A 4224-nucleotide genomic window follows, 5' to 3' on the forward strand; every position below is an offset into this window, starting at 1 on the left:
AAAAAAAAGGTCGCACGAGCTAAGATCGGTTGAGGAGGGAGGAAAATCAGATTGGGTGCGAAACTTCCTGAGCATTAGTCAAAAATTCACTACTAGAAATGCCACCACAGCCAAAGCTCGATGTTGCAGGGTCCGCGACAACATTGTAACAAAACCTTATTTTGTTCTGAACTCAGTGATGTTCATTTCAACAAGCTACGACAAGTTATAACAAAGTTAATATGGGCAAATCAAATTCGTCAGGTAACGCTGGGTCACCCTGTATTTTACACGATTTTTTCTTTGTGCAAAATATTTAGAGATTAAAAAAATGTACATAAATGACAAAGTAAAAATGTACGTAAATATTAAGTAAAAATCAAATAAGTCAACTCCTCATGGAACTACAACGATTCCAAAAGACCACACGTACCTATCACAAAATGAACATATATTGGTATTAAAAAAAAAAAACTAAATTAAAAAGAACGACCTACGAAAATATGAAAGACACTTAAGGTTTATGCACCCCCTATCGACAGTTCAATGAGTTATTCGGAGAACATAATAATATGTAATAATAATAATAGGTGCATAATATAGTAACAATAATATCATTAATTACAATAAAAGTTCCTGAAAAGTATCTACTAATGTGTACTTATATATGTAGGAATATCAGAAAGACATTGCTAAGTTACAAGAAATAAACCAGTATTCTTATTCTTAACTCAAGAGATTCCTAATACTAATAATGAAAGTAACAATAAGACAAGAGAATAATAATAACGTCAAGAGAGATGGAGTCCAAGACACATTAAATGGCACTCAAGACGGCTGACTCTAAGGAAAATATCAATTGCGGCTGTTCCTATTCAAAATTCCAAACCCACCTATCCTTAGGAACATTGTTTATTCTAGGATAGAAAAATCTGGTGTGAACATCACACGAACTTAGTGTTCTCCGGAAAAGTTGCCAAATTTTATATACGCCGTTAATCCAGACACCCATTCAAGTTGTTAACGCCGCTAATGTCGCCGCTTGGCATTTTTAAACCAATTTTGGACAACAATCAAGGCGTCCTTCTTTTGTCCGCTGTGATTTTTGAATATGGAATCTGAAAAAAGAAAAAAAAAAGGAAGCACATTCATTCCCTTTGTAAGATCATAGTTTAGTTTAGTTTAGTTTTTATTTTTTTTTGTACATAAAATATATAAACATATATAGGTACAACGAACTGTAACTGCTATGGTTTTATCGCCCCGAGATCGAAGAGAGAAGGAAGACAGGATAGGAGAAAGCCAGCCGTTCCCAGAACGAACATTATCCCATCAGGATAAAATCCGCCCCGGGCGGGAATCGAACTCGCGGCCCATTGAAAAGGTAACAAAATTTGCTACAAGTCTCGCACATTTGGAAACGCCTTCCCTCCAAAACTTGAGGCTTGAGGAAAAGATTTTTTTGTACCTCTTTAAAAGCTAGCATTTTTTCAATTCAAATTTCCACTGAAACCCATTTAATTTCTCCTGATAGAAAAGTACCCCCTTTTGTCCTCTTTAATTCCATTATCTTGAATTTGTTCTTGACAAGTCGTTCAAGGGACACCCTGTATTAGTAGGAAAAAAAATTCTCTTTTATTCCAGCAGTAGGCTACTACTTTTACTGTGGTCCAATTCTCAAATTATATTGAGGAAAAGATTGAATACCTCGACTGGGATTGAACCCACACCCTCCTGGTTACCAGGCAAGCGTCTTGACCACTACACCACCGAGGCAGGATATAAGCTATACGTACGGTCGGCCACTACTCGGTTTCGAAATTGTCTCTTTTTTCCGACTTCTTTCCTTTTTCTACAGTAAGAGATAACGGGTTAAGTCGCTTTCAGATTTCGACGATTTGTTGTTGTTGTTCGATTACTTTTAAGAAAGACGGGGTAAAAATTATTTAGAGAATTCGTAGTCGGTCCTTAAAAGGAAAGAATCGACACACGTCCCATCTTTTATTGTTACACAACGATCGATTAATCGACGTAGAAGTCATTACGTAATTATAAAAATCGAAGACATGAACACATTATTATGTATTATTTTAATACATGTACAGTATATCGCATTATTCTACATCATGCGATGAAAGTAATTTAAATTGAACTCTAAGTGATACCTGGTCTATTCACGACTGTAGTAACTCCATGGGATGTTATACAAACTCCCAACACCGGTTTTACACTTCAAAACCAATGTAAAAAATAGTCATAACTCATTAAATAATAATAATTAAGTATTTATATGCCTCCCAACACCTGCGGTAAACAGTATCGATGTTCGATGTATAAGATACATACTAAGAAGATCAGAAGTATCATCGCGAGTCTCTTAAAAAAAAGGGATGGATTATGTCCCAGCCCGATCTGATACTTACCCTAGTTAAAAAATGAAAAAATCGGATAGGGGAGATATTATTCCTTACATCGACAAAGGAGAATACAGGATCGTAACAGATGTGTTATCGTTTAAAATCCGCGTACTTCCAACTCAAATACATAGTCCATCCGAACCGATCCTGAGATTTTTTCTGTGACCTGATCCATTAGTCCTCCGCACACCCAAGTTTAGTTTCAGATTGCGATGAGTTAGTTCATGCGTGTTGGGATTCGTGTACGGGTATACTTACTATACCTTACTTGTTAGTCCAATATCGATATGGACATGACGCCTTAATGGTTTTCTTAGTATAGTAATCATAGATATTATGTTCCACAGGAAATACTGCTGAAAGTTCTTGTTTAAGTCTATGTACCCTTAATCGTGATTCCATGTCACTACACGACAAAAAAAAAAAAATTGATAAGTGTTATATACCAAAATCACTATATTTGTCCTCATTTACAACCTATTCATTTGTTAAGACGTACAATTTCCCATTGACAAGCCTGAAGGTGTTCTTTCAGGACAAAGAATCATTGATTTAAAACCGTATGGCCTCTTCGAGACTTACGCAAACCTGGGACATTGGTTCGAAGCCATGCGATAATTTTCGCAGTAAAAGGAAAAAGGATAAATCATTGTCCCAATTGGGTGAATCAAATTTGACGTCTTTTTCCTTTATTTCAGCCTGTTTTTCTCTGTTAAAGTTTCTGGTTATTCACCGAAGCTAACTTTTACGTATCGGAAATTTAGTTTAAAAGAGACGGAGTCAAACCCTCTTCACAGTTTCTCTGAACCCGGATCGGCGTAAAAGTTACATAGTAGTATAAAAATAATATATCAACAAATATTCAATATTTTTTTTTTTATTTCCGCAAAGTTTCTCCGTCCATATTCTATGTCAATTGGTATTGGAAAGTTATTTAAATTAGAACTCTATGTGATACCTAGGTCTATTCAGACTGTAGATACTCCATGGATGTTCAAAACTCCAAACAGTTTCAATATTGAGACAAGTTCGTAAGAAATATCATAATTAAATTAAATAATAATAAGTAAGATATTGTAAGATTCAAATGAGGTTAAAATATGAGGTGTTTCAAAATGTTTTAAACACACTTAAGAGTTGAACTTCATTATTTAAAAAAAAGGGGGTTAAAAGTGTCACATGCCCGATCTGATACTACCTAGTTAAAAATGAAAGGAATGGATAGGATATTATTCCTTACATGACAAAGGAGAAATACAGGATCTTAATCAGATTCGTTATGTTTTAAATCCGGGTACTCCAACACAAATACATAGTCCAATTCCGAACGATCCTGTCTTTTTTCTGTCTTTTCTTCTCCCCCTCCCTCTAGTTAAGTTCGGATCGGATGGATGATGTCTTGGTGTTGGATTTCGTGTACGTATATTTAAATACCCATACTTGTTTATTGAGAATAAAAATGGGGCAACGTTTTTAATGGTTTTAGTGTAGTATCCATGGATATTGAAAGTTGAAATATGCTTTCTGGGTTTGGTGTGGCCCCCTAAATCGAGATGAATGCCACTACACGACCAAAGACAAAAAAAAAAAATTGGATAAGTGATTAGAAGACAAAATAAAGGAGAGGGGTCTCATTTACCACCTATGGACTTATGTTGAGAGGACATGTTGCATAGACAAAGCGAACGGGACATGCCCGACAAAGAAAAGATAAAACGGTGGGCTCTCGAGGACTGAGGCAAACTGGGACATGAGTTCGAGACCTGGTAGTTCTCGCAGTAAAAGGAGAGGAAAACCGTTCCATTCTCTAAACTCAAATGGGACATCT

This window comes from Diaphorina citri, unplaced genomic scaffold, assembly GCF_000475195.1.
Source record: "Diaphorina citri unplaced genomic scaffold, Diaci psyllid genome assembly version 1.1 scaffold3324, whole genome shotgun sequence".
Classification (NCBI taxonomy): Eukaryota; Metazoa; Arthropoda; class Insecta; order Hemiptera; family Psyllidae; genus Diaphorina; species Diaphorina citri.